Consider the following 17,096-nt stretch of genomic DNA (forward strand, 5'->3'; position numbering starts at 1 on the left):
TCACCGTCAACACTGCGCCCATCAAGACCGCCTCCGCGCCTATCAAGATCTCTTCCAAAACCAAAGCAAAGGAGATAAAGAGAGGTGAGCCTCCTCGCACCCAAGAAAGGTACAAAAGCACCTTGAGGGAATTGGAGCAGAAGGCGTACCCTTTTCCTGACTCAGACATGGATGCAATGTTAGACGACTTGCTAGAAAAGAAGGTAATTGAGCTACCCGAATGCAAGCGGCCTGAAGAAATGAATCGCATAAACGATCCTAAATACTGCAAGTACCATCGAATCGTGAGCCATCATGTGGGTAAGTGTTTCGTCCTCAAGGAGCTCATCATGAAGCTAGCACAACAAGGGTTAATTGAGCTCGAGCTCGAAGACACGGCCGCAACACATACTACTACAATTGCATTTGGATCTTTCGATCCCGTACCTCTCCAAACAACACCTGACCGTTCCTATTAATGCTTAAGTTGCACGATACCTTCTGCACAACCATCGTCGGGGGTAAACGAACATGATGCACATACCGAGGATGAAGAAGGATGGACATTAGTGACCTACAAAAAAACAAGGAAACCAAAACCACAAGCCACAAGACCAAAGGTGGAACAAGTGAGAAAGCACCGTCGCCGTAATAGTAGGAAGCCCAAAAGAAACGTAAAAGTTGATAAGCCAATGTATGCTGGGGAACCTATGGAGCAAGAGCCACGCATTCCTATCTCCTTGCACGAGTACTTCCCGAATGACTTCTTCCAGCAGTGCACTATCGCTGCATGCCACATGGTCGAAGTAGAAATGGAAGAACCTTCAAAAGGCAAAGATATCACCATTGAGGGAGAAAAAACTCTCACGCTCGAAGAAGGTCTGCCAACACACTTTAGCATTGAGGAAGCGCTACGATTGCCAAATAAGATGCGAAGAGCATTAGCAGCGGTCTTGGAAAGTCCCAATGACCACGAAGCGCAAGAAGGCAAAGACGAAGACTTGAAGCTTCGGCCACATGAATGTGCCACATACTGTGCCATCGAGGACGCAATCCACTTCACCGACGAAGACTTACTGCTAGGATCCAAGCCTCACAACTGTCCTCTCTTCGTCTCTGGGTACGTAAGGGAGCACAAAGTTAACCGCATGCTTGTGGACGGTGGATCAGCCATCAACATCATGCCAAAGTCAACAATGAATACAATCGGCATCAAGGCAGATGAACTGTCCCTAAGTCGTCTACTAATCCAAGGTTTTAATCAAGGAGGACAAAGAGCGATGGGCATGATCCGAGTGGAGATGACTATTGGTGAACTCAAGTCAAGCACGAATTCCACGTGATTGATGCAAGAATTTCCTACGGCTTGCTCTTAGGAAGGCCTTGGATTCATGTGAATGGAGTAGTACCGTCCACCCTTCACCAATGCTTAAAACTCTACCGAGAAAGAGTGAAGGTGATCTATGGCGACACTAAACCATTCACCGAAGCCGAATCACATTTCGCAGACGCCAAGTTCTACATGGATGAAGACATGGTGCCTGAAGCTCTTCCAAAAGAGATCAAAACCATGGGTAAAGCAACACCTAAAAAACAGGAGTGGCAAGCCATGCCCAAGAAGCAAGAAGGAGAAGCCATGCCGTCTTCAAACAAGAACGATGATGAGCTTGCTAAACCTGCAACAACCAAAGGGAGTAGGAAGCCCTCAAATGGATCAAACACACCCGTTTTTCGATACATCCCGATGTCAAGAAGAAAGAATGGTCAATCCCCGTTCGAAACTGAAGCAAGCAATGCCGATGCACAGCGGCACATGGATAATGTAAAGTTGCTCAAGACGAATGCAGTTCTACCTCTGACACAGCTAAGAAATGCTAAGGTTGCAAGATTACCACAAGGCTTCGTAAAAGCTCTACCAAAGAGGGCGGAACCAAGAGGACCGAAGAAGGTTTTGATCCGAACGCCTACAAACTCATGTCAAAAGCTGGGTACGACTTCGCTTCTTCTTCAAATCCTGGGAAAAAGGTTTCAAACACCGTCAACAATAAAGAACGTGACCTCACCGAGACTCAAAAGAAGTTGAAGAAGCATGGTTACGGAGTTAACAACAACAAAGCTGGACTTGGCTTCACACCAAATGCACCCGTGAAGATTTCAAGCCAAGCAAAAAATGCTAGCACTCAACGTATCAGCGTGAGCATTGAACAAGATCAAGAGGAGCCTAAATCCACCACTCGAACGCCAGTCTTTGATAGGATGAATCGTTCAAGACCCAGAACGTCAGCCCTTGATCACATTGGTGGTCAAAACCAAACCTCCGTCTTCAAGAGGCTTAATAGGCCAACCTTCCTAAGCTCTATTTTTGAAAGGTTGTCAAAACCTAAGAAACAAAGCAACAAGGCTAGCTCTCCTCCTCGTCAATCAGCTTTGGAAAGACTTGAAGACAACATGAAGTTTTCTAGAAATAGGAAGACAACGTCAAAGGAAGAAAAGCTCGACAGGCTAGCAGAAAAAGGCGACATTCGAAGCTCAATTCCTTCAAGGATGAAACGCCAAGCAATCTTGGAGGTTGACGCAAATGGACCGCTGATAGTGAGAAGGCGCACCATCATCCATACTGGACAATCTTCATACCAACAAGCCTAAGAGGACGACACTAAAGAGGAAGTCCAAGATGTCTTCCACATCATGATCCAAGAAGGCAAAGAAGACGAGATCCCCGAAGAAGATGTCACTGTTGCACCACCGCAACTTGAGGACGGGGGGCAAGCCACGGTTGATGATCTCAAGGAGCTCAACTTGGGCACAAAAGAGGAGCAAAAACCTATCTTTGTAAGTGCACTGCTAAGAGCAGACGAGATAGAGGAGTACTACCAACTGCTATCAGAGTACAAAGACGTCTTTGCTTGGACTTACAAAGAAATGCCCGGCCTTGACCCGATCATCGCTGTGCATCATCTTGTAGTCAAGCCTGGAACGCGACCAATAAAGCAAACTCAAAAGCGTTATCGATCTGAGCTCATTCCACAAATGGAGGTAGAGATTGATAAGCTAATCAAAGCAGGATTCATTCGAGAAGTGCAATACCCCAAGTGGATCTCCAACATTGTCATTGTCCTTAAGAAATCTGGACAAATACGCGTTTGCGTAGACTTCCGGGACCTCAACAATGCTTGCCCGAAGGACGACTTCCCCTTGCCAATCATCGAAATCATGGTGGACGCAACCACTGGCCACGAGGCACTGTTATTCATGGACGACTCTTCTGGATACAATCAAATTCGTATGGCTCTTGAAGACGAGGAACTAACAACATTCCGCACTCCAAAAGGTATCTATTGTTACAAGGTGATGCCCTTTGGTCTAAAGAACACTGGAGCTACATATCAACACGCAATGTAGAAAATCTTCAATGACATACTACACAAGAACGTAGAATGTTATGTGGACGATGTGGTAGTCAAAACAAAGAAAAGATCAGATCACTGCGAAAATACAACCTCAAGATGAACCCGTTAAAATGTGTGTTTGGTGTCACCTCTTGAAAGTTCCTCGGCTTCATCGTCAAGCACCGTGGTATTAAAGTGGACCAATAAAAAATCAAGGCCATTCAAAGCATGCCTGAGCCAAGAAACCTGCACGAGCTGAAAAGTCTATAAGGACGGCTAGCCTTCATCAGACGCTTCATCTCTAACCTTGCAGGGCGTTGTCAACCGTTTAGCCGACTCATGAAGAAGGATGTTCCGTTTGTATGGGACGAAGCATGCCACAATGCTTTTGAAAGCATAAAAAAGTATTTGTCAAGTCCACCTGTCTTGGGGGCGCCTGTGCCCAGGAAACCACTCATATTATACATCGCCGCTCAGGAAAGTTCAGTTGGAGCACTCTTGGCACAAGAGAAAGAATCCCAGAAAGAAGGAGCGCTCTACTACCTCAGCCGAACCCTCACCGGCGCCGAGTTGAACTGCTCCCCAACAGAAAAGATGTGCCTTGCCTTAGTGTTCGTCATCCAGAAACTCAGGCATTACATGCATGCTTACACCATCCACTTGGTTGCTAAAGCTGACCCGGTCAAATACGTCATGTCCAAACCAGTCTTGACAGGGCGACTCGCTAAATGGGCGCTGCTGCTTAACCAATATGAGATCATCTACGTCCCAGCTAAAGCCGTAAAGGGACAATCGCTAGCAGACTTTCTTACCGATCACCCAATCCCAGCTGATTGGAAAATCTTAGACGACTTGCCTGACGAGGAAGTGTTCTACATCGACATCTTCCCGACATGGACGATGTTCTTCGACGGATCTGCACGAGCAGAATGAGCAGGGGCAGGAGTAGTATTCATGTCGCCACAAAGGCAGGTATTACCTTATTCATTTTAACTAAGTGAATTATGCTCCAACAACGTCGCTGAGTACCAAGCACTGATCATCGGACTCCAAATGGCGATCAACATGGGAATCACAGCCCTTGAGGTATTTGGCGACTCCAAGCTCATAATCAATCAACTTTTAACTGAATATGAGGTGAGGAAAGATGATCTCGTCCCATACTTCCGGCTGGCAACTCAACTGCTACAAGAGTTTGAGACTGTGACACTAGAACATGTGCCAAGAAAATAAAACCAAATGGCAGACAATCTTGCCAACCTAGCCTCAAGCATGACATTAGGAGAAGACGAAGCTGCAGACGTGCCAGTCTGCCAAAGATGGGTGATCCCCCTTGTCACCAAAATGCTACTGGATGATACAAATGTTATCTCAGTACTTCCGGTCGATGTTGAAGAGTGGAGACAATCCTAGACACCGCTCCGAAATACGTCGACGAGCACCGCGCTTTCTTTATTACAAAGAAACACTCTACCGACGCTCTTTCGAATGAGTACTTCTGAGATGCCTAGGTGAGGAAGAAGTTAATCAAGCCATGGAAGAAGCACACTCAAGCGTAGGTGGGGCGCATCAATCTGGACCAAAGCTACATTTCCAGCTCAAAAGAATGGGTTACTACTGGCCAAGCATGGTGAAGGACTGCCTGGAACATGCCAAAAGGTGCCAAGCCTGCCAATTCCATGCCAACTTCATACACCAACCACCTGAGCCATTACACCCTACAGCTGCTTCATGGCCATTCGATGCATGGGGATTAGAGGTCGTAGAACCAATTACTCCGAAATCATCTGTAGGAGAAACTTACATCCTAGCTGCAACAGATTACTTCTCCAAGTGGGCTGAAGCCATACCCCTAAGAGAAGTAAAGAAGGAAACTGTAGTCCGTTTTATCAAAGAGCACACCATCCACGGATGTGGGGTGCCTCGCTACATCATCACTGACAACAGAAAGCAATTCTCCAACCGACTCGTGGATGAGCTCTGTGAGAAATACAAGTTCAAGCAGCACAAGTCTTCCATGTATCATGCCCCGGCCAACGGTCTTACAGAAACATTCAACAAAACATTGTGCAATCTCTTAAAGAAGGTGATCGGCCGAACAAAGAGAGACTGGCATGAAAGAATAAGCGAAGCACTTTGGGCATAACGGACGACACATAGGACTCCTACCCAAGCTACGCCTTATTCTCTTGTATATGGCGTGGAAGCTGTTCTACCGCTCGAAAGACAGATCCCCTCACTGAGAATGGCTATACAAGAAGGCTTGACTGATGAAGAGAATGCAAAGTTGCGCATTCAAGAGTTGGAAGCACTCGACAAAAGAAGGCTCGAAGCTCAACAACACTTGGAATGCTACCAAGCATGGCTATCCAAGGCATTCAACAAGAAGGTCCACCCAAGGTCTTTCCAAACTGGAGATCTCGTCCTCGCATTGCGTAGGCCTAAGTGGGATGGACCATACATAATACAAGAAGTCTACACCAACGACGCCTACTTAATCATGGCAGAAGACGGCTTGAAGATTGGCCCTATCAATGGAAGATTCTTGAAGCGCTACTACCCCAAAAAGGCGATAACCAACGCTCATGGCCCGCAAGAGAATAAACTGTGTACGGCAAAATCATCATCAAAATCACTGCTAAATTCATCGCTCATTTGAACTACGTTATAACTTGATCCCTCCTCAACAGAGGGTACGTAGGCAACTTGAAATGTCAAAACTTCAAGTACAGTCACACCATCTAAAAAAAAAAAAAAAAACACTTTGAAGAATGAAGAGCAAATTCAAGAATGTAAATACTTTATTTCTTTGAAAGAAGGAGTCGGCTCCAAAAGCCTTATTACAAAAAAAAAAAAAAACAGAAGATACTACTTGAAAACTATGTCCCCAAAACTACGAAGACGATCTTCAAGCAAGCCTTCCAAAGTCTTCAAAGTCTCTGCCTCGGTGGGAGACAAGATGGGCAACTCCATAGTTATGCATTTCTCTCGTTCTAGGCGTGAAATCTCTTCCTGGTACTGAAAAAGTGTAGTTCCCTGCTCCGCGAGAACACTTTCAAGTTGCGATGCTTCGATTACCAACTGCTCTCGCTCTCTCGCCAACGCATTTAGACGCTCTTGGATAGAAGTTAAAGAAGTCTCTGTAACTTGATAATTTCTCGAAGCAGCTTGCTGAAAAGACTGGACTTGAGCCAGTGACGAGTTTATTGTTGCTAGCTGATGAGCTCTAACATCTGGACTCAACTTCTCCAAGGAAATAGCACGCAAGGAAGAATACTCAGTCAAGACGGCCATAAGTTCGGCAATCTTGATCTTCAAGGATGAAGAATCAACGTTAAGGTTGTTAATCACAGAAACAAACTTTGACAAATCCTCATTGAGCAACGTAAGGTCTTCCAACGGGCACTTATAAATCCTCTTCTCTATATGGCTCTTGATATCCATTGCCGCACCAAGACTGATGCAATGGATGACTTGTTCAGTACCGCTAAGGTTCGGCCCTCTCAAATAGATCTCAGAGCTAGCTGGCAAAGGTGTTAGACGCATGACGGGTTCTTGCATACCTTCACCTACACATGGCAAACTTGGGAAGTTCGGCGGATTTGGAACAAGCTCTGCACCAGGCGGATCCCCGATCTCACTGTCTGTAGGTAGTTCGCCCGTAAATAGCATCTCCGTATAGGAATAAACATCTGCAATTGCCAAATCAAAAGAACAAGAAGGCCCAACCTAAAGAAGACAAAGAAAGATGTTAGAAACGAAAGCCAAAATGATGAAAGCATAAGAAATCACGAGAGAAAATGAAGTACGTACATCTCTCTCAAATGGCATACGGTCATTGAGTAAAGGAGGTCTAAACACTTCTTTCCTCTTATGACGAAAATTGACATCGTTGTCAACCTGAGCATCCTCAAGTGGTCGCTTGTTTGAAACTTGTTAACGCTGTTGCAAAATAAATCCATCTTCGTGCGAGTCAACTTCATCTCCCGCCTCTTCAGAAGCATCTGGATGTCGAGGAGACAAGCACGGGCGTTGAGGAGCTAAAGCTACAGGTCTATCTTGTAAGGGAGCCACACTGGTGCAATCAAGAGCTACCACTTGCATAGGAACCACATGACAGCCCTCTCTCGACATATGATTGCTCGAGTGAGAAGAATTGGTACCACTTGCCATCCCCAAGTTCTTATAATATATCTTTGACCACCAACGAGCATAAACGCGGGTCACTGGATTACTCTTGAACTCGTCCTTGGCTGGCAGCGTGATAACAGCATTTGTACATGCACGGGTACAAGACTCTCAATGCATATACACGGCTTGCAAGGATGCTGATTGGTTCTTTTCCTTCAGCTTGCCTGGCAAGTTTTGGACAAAACCAAATTGCCTGCTGAAATGGTGGGGACTATATGGCTAAACAATGCATCGGTCTTCTTGTCGCAAAGAAACAAACCCCGAACGAAGACTTATAAGATAAGACAAGTCTGACGAGCGGAGATGCGAGTTGTCTACGATGCCTCGCCGCACCGAGCCAACTCTCGCTAAAGGGTCCATCCTCAAATCTTCACAACTTTCAAATAGTGCTCGTGCCTGCAAATCATCAAGGCTCTTCGCGGAGAGTACGCCAGAATACTTTTCCATCAAAGGCCTCATCTTGGCTGCAGTCGATGAAGAAGGCCTTGACTTGTCTAGAGTCGTTAAAGAAAAGTGAGTGCCAAAATATTCACCCAACCAACCATACACATAGTGGTAGGGAAACACCGCAGCACGATCTTCAGTGCTTGCTGAGTTCGAAACAATGCTCAAGCCATTGTAAATGTTGGCTAAAACCAGAATAGCAAGGCTAAAAGACTCACCTGCAGCCATCTTGCTAACAATTTTGAAAATATGTCGCCTGTCGGGAAAACAAACTTACAAAGCCAGCAAGCTAAGAAAGCAGCTAAGTAAGACTCCTCCACATGCTCTGATGCTATGCCAAGATCCTAAAACGCTCTCAACTCGTCAGAAGAGCGGCGCCTGGTTGAGCCAATAACACCATACGGGTCTGAGTCTCCCTTTGGCCTAGTGGTCTTGTTACGACCATTTTTGTTTAAAGACTTCTTATACCTCATGGCCTCCCAGTACCAAAATCGGATCCATGAGGAAATCCTCACGCCTGATTTACCTTGAGCGTCTTGGAAAAGCTTGTGATATGCCCAAAACAAACAGCGGCAACTCGCAGGCAATCTTCGGCTATTGCAAAGAGAAAGTTCCTCCGCGCTGGGAACGATCTCGTCATAAAACTTACCTTGGATCGGCAAGCCTCCTATCCTGTGAAGATCCCAAAGTGAAATTGACATCTCCCCTTGCACCGTGTGAAGTGTGTTGGTCGCTGAACACCAATGCTTAAAGAACGCACGAATGATGGAAGGGTGACGATCATAACTAAACAAAGATGCGTACACAGCGTGGTAAAGGCCCGCTTTAGTAAGCACATCTTTAGATCGGCTTAGGACATCTTCAAGCCACTCCCAATAAAACTCATCAAAGACGGCTTCTCTAGTAGTCGACAGGGTACCATTCCAAGCCATGGCTCCGCTGCAAATGTGATCACCAAGAAGCTTAAACGAGGCCGGATAATGGTCACGAGCATGGTGCGAATGGTTCAAAATAAGAACCCTCAATGTGCACGCCTTTTTCTTCGTATTTGGTTGAACAGTGTCTACCACCTCCCAAGATACTTCAGAAGACCACGACTTAATATGCATGGAATTGTCTTTCATAAGAAAAGCAAGCGCCTTCGGACCAGTTAGTGGCGGGTAAAGCTTCAACGTTGTTCCCTCATCTTGTGAATCACCTTCCTTTCGCAAGAATGGTGATGGTGTTGTTCCTAAAACATTTGAAAAATACCATGATCGCAAATCAGCCACAAAACTTGAGCAGCACGACAAAGATGGCAGCTATAGGATGGTCCTTCAAGGCACGCTACAATGGCAAAGGAAACCAAAATGCTACGCAATCGCACTACGTAAACCCGCAGCAATTACGCAAGCAGTTTCTTGCACCGCATATCGACGTTACCGCCAAGAGAAAACTATGGTCAAAAGGCACTACACAGCGAAACCTCGTTGCAGTCTCTTGCACAGCACCACACGGCAGCGCGCCACCGAGGGAAAACTGTGGTCAAAAGGCACTACACAGCGAAACCTCGTTGCAGTCTCTTGCACAAGCACACCCACGGCCTGCTACCACGGCTCTAAAAGCTTCACGAAGATCCTGGTGTCAAGCTCTGCCTTCTCAAGATTAAAGATTCCTGACATTACAAACAAAGAAATCCATCAGTGGGGACACACACATTGTGTAAAAAAAAAAAAAAAAAAAAAAACACATTATATTATGTTATATATATATATATATAGACATATGTGTGCACGGTTTGGTGATGGGACAAGTGCACGGAATGGAGATGGTCACGGGACGATCAACTTCCATATATATATATATATATATATATATATGGCTTGAAAAGACGCAAATGGTGATGGTGATGGGACAAATATATATATAAATATATACATATTTGCAAGCACGTGCAACTTTCTATTCTCGTGCTTCAGCTGTCTGATCACTTGATTAAGAGCTACCACCTCGACTGTCAATGATTCAACCTGGCGAGTTCGAACAAGTAAGCGTTGGCCCATGTTGGAAACAGAGTTCGCACACTGGACACTGAGAGCCTGGGACTCTCGAACAGCTAATTCATCGGACCGTCGTGAAAGTATCCTATTATCTTTAGGAGTGATAAGGTTCCTAGCTACAACCGTAGCCGTTGCTACATCCCTCATTACAGAGTCTTCAACTGTAAGAGGGCCATTAGAAGATGAGAAGGACGGGCGCCATATATTACCCTGATGCGGTGCACCTGCGTCACTGCTGAGACTCAAATATAAACAAATGTTAGATGGGTTAGCCATTTCCAAAAAGATGGTAAAAGAAAAGGGTTGGAGTGAGTAAAAATCTCAGAAATACAGCAAAGACAATTTTCAAAGGCGGGCAATCTTCAAAGTGTGCAGGTTGAAAACGATTAACACCTCTTTAAAAAGAAGAGGCAACACAACCACTTGTTCAAAAAAAAAAAAATCGAAGAGACACCGCTCTTCGAATTTCAAAACCCGGATTTTCCTACGTAAAATCCGTCAACACTTTTCAGACTCAGTTTCAGCTTTCGGCTATCACGTGCAACTTTGCCAGAGATCACTGACAAAGTTGAAAACGTGTGGAGTCCATCATACCCACATACCCGACTTTTGGCCGACAAAGCATGGGAGACAAGGCCACATCCACCCTGCCACTTGCTGTTGAGAGCTCACCATATAATTCGACCTCCATCCTCTATAGCAAGACACATATCCAACTTCTCTTCTTCCTTGCCGAATGTATCCGCAACCAAAACTCAGTTTTCTTCCTCCCTGAAAATACAAACGCCTAACTCTTCTTCCTTACCAAGAATACATCTCCAACTAAAACCTCTTGACACACTCAGTTTTCTTCCTCCCTGGAAACGCCTCTTCAACCAAGTCACACCGGAGCAAAGGTATCTCATATCACTGGGGTTGAGAGCAAGAGTATCTCATAGCATGCTTTCTCCCTGTCCTTTCCTTTGTCCTTGTTCTTACCTACAAAGACAAGGATAAAGAAAGCAATATGTCGGAACCTCCACTCAAGCTCCTGGTAAGGAACCGACTGCTTGGAACCTTTCCTGATTGCTCACCTAGCACTGCTCTCGAAGTACCCATTATCTCAACATCTTATGCTTCTAGAGAAGATACCACATTTGCCGGGAGAACAGAAGAGGTGAGTGAAAATGATGCATCGAAGCATGTGGAGACAAGCTCAACAAATACATGTGCTGATCATCCGCTACTTCTTCAAAAGCAAAAGTATCTCATATCATCGGGGTTGAAAGCAAAGGTATCTCATATCATGCTTTTTCCCTATCCTTTCCTTTACCCTTGTTCTTGCCTGCAGAACAAGGAGAAAGGAAGTAATCAGTCGGAACCTGAAATTAAACGTCCGATCAGGAACTGATTGCCCGGAACCTTTGCCTGGTTGCTTACCTAGCGTTGCTCTCGAGTACTCATCTTCAACTGTTGGCGGATCTCGAATTTCCTCAGCAAATATTTCAAAACAGTTGATATGGTGTTGGCTCTTTACACTGAAGCTACCAAGCATGGATGAGTGGCTGAAAAGTGATGCTCTGAAGGACCATTTAAAGGCAAAAGGTTTCGCACCACTTCTGCTAGGCGAAAGAAACAAGCAAAGAAAAACGCAACACGACGAGCCGGAACAAATCATTATGGCAGAACACCCTTCTCGGCAGAACTGCATAATCCAGACGGAAAGGTCTAAGTCAAATCCAAGCCTATCATCGTTGCTATAATCAAAGAGCTCGAGAAGCTTCAACAATCTTTCGCTGGCACTATCGCTAAAGAGCAAAGTCTCGATAATCCTTAAAGATCAAGTCACCAACTGGAAGAAGAGCCCATCAATCTTGAAGATCATATCGTTGACCAAACTGCTCAGGGTTCATTTGAAAATGCTGCGAACTTCCTTGATCTTTCAAAGCATGCATGTCCTGAAACTGCTCGTGGTCATGTTTAAGTTCGAGATCAAGCCTCGACGGCCCTTAAAGAAATCACAAGTCCGATTCAAGATCAAGTGGCCACCACCCTTGAATCAAATCCAGTTCAAGATTAAGTCTGTGGAAAGTCCTTTGGAGGAAACTAGAAAACCCTCAAGCCCAGTTCATGATTAGCCTGTGGAAAGTCAACAATTGGAGGAAACCAGAAAATCCTCCAACCCAGTTTAAGAATAAGCCCATGGAAAGTCAACAATTTGAGGAAACCAGAAAATCCTCCGAACCAGTTCAAGATCAAAGCTGTGGAAAGTCAACAAGCGCAACAAAATACGTGCCGATTCACCCACTACCAAAGCAAAAGATCATCTACCACATGAAGCTCCTTGTGGTCAAATTTCAACCTTCAAGATCAAGCCTCAACGGCCTTTGAAGAAATTTCAAACAAAGTTCAAGATCAAGACCCAACGGCCCTTGAAGAAATTACCAACCCAGTTCAAGATCAAGCCTCAACGGCCCTTGGATCAACATCTGCAGTAAGGGACTTCAAAACGCATCTTCTACACATGACAAGCACATGTATACGACGCGCCTTGAAGTGGGGGCATTTGTAGACATCGAAATTTCGGTAAAATAAATGTTGATCAATAATTAAAATTTCAACGTTTATGTGTCACATAAATTTTACACATAGCATGTGACTAAACGAAAAATCAAAATAAATCGGAAAAGTCATCAAACAGGACATGTGTCAACACCTGGCAGAAATGATTTATTTCATCTAATTATTTAAATCCAAAAAATCAAGTTTTGGAATTCTATAAATAGGAGGCCAAGGCATTCATTTTAGACACCAATTCATAACCAATTCACCTTACACCACAACCTTGAAGCTTTGAAACTCCAAAGCTCCCAAGCAAATCCCGAAGGATCAAGAAAGCTCTCTTCGTTCTTCGTCAAATCCTCATTCAAAAGCAAGCCCCAACGGTCCTTGAAGAACTTCCACTAATTCAAGATCAAGCCCTCCCCCACGGCCCTTGAATAAAGTGTTCATCATTCATCATTCGTTCATCCCTAGATCAAGCCCCGACGGCCCTTTGGATCAACGACGTCAACAAATCCGCACAACTGTTTATCCCAAGATCAAGCCCCGATGGCCCTTTGGATCAACAACATCAAATCCACCCATTACAAAGATAGAATCAGAGGCTAAATTTGTAGAAGAGATTGTAACCCCTAAATCATCAATACAAATATTATTTTGTACACGTGTTCTTGTCTCGTTCATCGCAGGAATTTCCGTGTTTACAATATGCAATTTGAATGTTAGCATAAACCTAGTTCACAGGAAAAGTAATAAAAAAACTATGCTAGCATGAATTCAATAACTGTCTCATCTTTGATATTTGAAACAATTGGACCGACATAGTGTTGCTGTTTAGCGATAGCAATAGTTCCAACCTAACACCTAAGTGGATAATAGCCATAGAAAAGAAAACATGATGCAATTGCAAGCAAATTTCTTTACAGTAGTAAACAGAGATGACAGAAACCAGAAATGTTGAACAACAAGAAAAAATACAGAGAGATTTGAGAGATAAATGTGAAATGCTTTTGTATTGATCAATGGAAACTTAGTACAGAATGAGCTGGATTTAGCCTTTTATACAAGTCTCTTAGCCTAACTGCCCTTCTTTCAATGTAAGCTACATATAACCACTCTAACTAATTCTTAACTGCATTACTGATGATGTGGAACTTCTTTAGTCAATATAAGCCAACATTCCCTCTCAATCTCAACTAGGATAACCTAGCTTCAGATTGAACCACTGGCGAGTGAATGTTAGACTATGCAACCCTTTAGTAAGAACATCAGCTATTTGTTCATCACTTGGCAGATACTCAACCATCAGATCACCTTAGTGTACCATTTTCCTGATAAAATGATAGTCAGTATCAAGGTGTTTTATCCTTGAATGATGTACAGGATTAGCACTGAGTGCTATAGCTAACATATTATCACAATGGATGGTTGGTGGAACATATACTGTTACTTTCAGATCTTTCAAAATTAGCCTAATCAATGCAACATCTGTTGCAGTATGTGTTAGTGCTTTATATTTTGCTTCTATTGAGCCTCTTGAGACTGAAGTTTGCTTCTTGGATTGTCATGAAATGGGATTAGTTTCAAGATATACTACATAATAAGTCACTGACCTTATTGTATTTAAGTCAACAACCTAGTCAACATCAGAAAATGTTGTTAAATGAATGTCAGTATCAGAAGAGTAAGTAATTCCACTCTGCAGTTCCTTGAAGATACCTAATAATTCTCTTTACAGAAGCAAGATGAAATTTGTTAGAGCTATCATGAAATGGCATACTAATTAATAACAAAAGCTATATTTGAGCATGTAAAAGTGAGGTACTGCAGTGAACCAACCAAACTCTTGTACAATGTAGAATCCTGCAATGGTTTTCCCTCATTAATCAGAATCTGATTGTGTGGTTTACATGGAGTACTTGCACGCTTGCAAGACTCTATTCTAACTTTGTGAATAAAATCTTTCATGTACTTGGACTGATTCACAAATATGTCTCCATTTTCTTTGTAATGATTCTGTAACCTAAAAAATATGTGAGTTTGCCTATATCTTTCAAGTCAAACACACTAGCAAAATCTTGAACAACTTTTTGAACTTTGGCAGCATTATAACCTATAAGGATGATGTCATCCACGTATAGTAATAGGATAACTACATCATGATCATCGGTTTTCACAAATAAGTTGTTATCAGGTGAAAATGCAATGAATTCCAAAGCTGGCAAATAGCTTGTGAACTTTGAATTCCATACCCATGGTGCCTATTTTAACCTGTATAGAGATTTCACCAACTTACAGACATAACTAGGATGAGATGGGTCAACAAACCATTGAGGTTGTTTCATGTAAACCTCTTCCTATAATTCACCATGTAGGAATGCATTTTTAATGTCTAAATGTATTCCCATTTGTGTGTAGCTCCTAAGGACAGGATTAAGCTTACAATTGTATGTCTTACCACTGGATTGAAGGTTTCTGAGTAATCTAGACCTTGTTCTTGTGAGAAACCTTGAGCCACAAGTCTGGCTTTATACCTGAAAACACATCCATCAAGATTTTTCTTAATTTTGTACACCCACTTACTCCCAATGATTGATCTATCAAGTGGAGGAGAAACCAAATGCCATGTTCCTTGAGCTTTGAGTGCATTACATTCTTCTTGCATTGTAGTTTGCCATTAAGGAATTGTTGAAGCTTTTTTTTAATGTTGCAGGTTCATCTGAATCTTTAATTGCAGCAAGGAATAAGAACCAGAAAACTCATTTTCATCGTCCAACAGTGATGTTTGTAATTCTAGGAATGAAGCAGTGAAACATGAAGGAAATTTTGTGAAAAACATGTTCATTTGAGCAACATCTATGACATGCAATTAACATTTAAAGGCAGAATCATGCTTGTATGCACTCAAAAACAAAACATTACCCATGAAATTCAAAGCCTAGTAGAAAGGTGAACCAAGACTCAACACAAGAACAAAGTGAGTTGAGATATTTTATACCTTCGTTGATTCCTCTTTGCATAAGCAAGGGCTAATCACCCAAGGAGAGGGCCTTCATTCCTTGCTTCTTAGTTCCATCGATTTCTTGGAGGAGGATGGTAGAAAGGATTCTCCAAGTTCCCAAAATTGAGAACCTCTAATTTTTCCACACCAAGGAAAGACTTGAAGAAGAGATGAGTGACCTAGAGGAAGTAAGATTGCTAGCTAAAATCCTCTAGGGTGGCCGGCCTCTTAGAGAGAAAGGGAGAGACGTTGTGTTCTCATCTTTTCTCTCAAAGAAACCCTAATGAAGAAAAGGCTATAAAGTCATATTTATACCTACCTTCATTGGAGTGGCAAACTTGTATTAAGTCCAAAACCCACTCCTTTATCAATATGGCCGGCCATAGGGTGTTATTGGGCTATTTGGGCCTTTGTGAATATTTAGTCATTAAGTTGTCATACAACTTAAGTCAATGGGCTTGACGTTCGAAGCCCATTGGGCCTTAAGGCCCAAAACTAACCCGAGGTCTTTAACGAACTTTATTCGTTTGATTAATTAATATATTAATTAATCCTTGCCATAAATAATTAAACCATTTAATTATCCTTACCCATCTCCGTTGTTTCTTCAATCTCTACCTTACACGGTGTACGATCCATTAGGTTCCTTTTAGCGAGGCAGTGGGCAATTAGAACTCTTTCAAATCGATTGTGAATTGAAACTTACTTTCAATTCTTGCTTTAGTGTTTATACACGTTTAGGGCTTCCACAAACCATGAGTGACACTTAGCAGTATGTCATGGTTACCCAAGCTAATTAGAAGAGGTGGAGAACCTATTTAGTTTAGGATTACAATGCAATACGGTCTTTCTCTAATATATACTCTTGACCACATTGTTTGGTTTGATAGTTTATTCATGTCTACTATCCAATGTGATTCATTTACTTATATGGTTACTTTGAATGTGATTTGGAACGACTTCCTAAATCTCATTCATACTCTGGCCAGAGATTCTTAATCATATCATAGAGTATTCTCCCTCAAACGGTTTGAAGGTTAGAGATCCCTTGTTGCGCATTCACTTGCCTCCATGGCTAAGTGGCTTAACCCCAATTATGTCGTGGACACGTCTGACAAAGTGACTTTGACATAGTCAAAGATCAAGGACTTAACCACAAGACAACTATGACGCCTTAAGTCAAAGGACTACTTTGCATTATCCCAACTATGAGTTCTCATGTGACATGAGTATGAGAACTCCTCGTTGATCGTGTTTAGTGGACTCATTCTCTATTGAGCACCTACATGCTTGTGTTGGTGTCAATCACACCAATGACTCGAGACCAGTCACTCTCCCTGAGAGAAGACATAGCACGTACTGATCTTAACGGACTGTCAATGCCCAATTGGCAATCCTATGATCAGGAACGTTTAGGATATGTATACGAAAGAGAATGGTCTCATGAATCTAACTTCTCTAAATTACATTCTCCTAATTACATATTCCTTGGACTTATCGTTTAAGCATATA

The sequence above is a fragment of the Malus domestica genome, chromosome 16 (assembly GCF_042453785.1).
Source record: "Malus domestica chromosome 16, GDT2T_hap1".
Lineage (NCBI taxonomy): Eukaryota > Viridiplantae > Streptophyta > Magnoliopsida > Rosales > Rosaceae > Malus > Malus domestica.